Consider the following 275-nt stretch of genomic DNA (forward strand, 5'->3'; position numbering starts at 1 on the left):
ACCAGCAGACACAATAATGAGGGAGGTTAGGTTGGCAAAGTGTTGAAAACGCCACCAAGTTGGACAATCGGGCATAGCTTACCCGTCGGGCCCGAGGGACGACCTCCGGACAAGCACGTCTACCACCAGAACGGTGGCCGTGCGAGCCGGGTACCAAAGTTGCTCAAGGTGTGTTAAGTATGGAGAGATAGGGGGGAAAGTGGGGGGGAGGGACGACCTCCGGACAAGCACGTCTACCACCAGAACGGTGGCCGTGCGAGCCGGGTACCAGAGTT

This window comes from Frankliniella occidentalis, unplaced genomic scaffold (genome assembly GCF_000697945.3).
Source record: "Frankliniella occidentalis isolate FOCC.00 unplaced genomic scaffold, Focc_3.1 Scaffold869, whole genome shotgun sequence".
In the NCBI taxonomy this organism is placed as follows: Eukaryota; Metazoa; Arthropoda; class Insecta; order Thysanoptera; family Thripidae; genus Frankliniella; species Frankliniella occidentalis.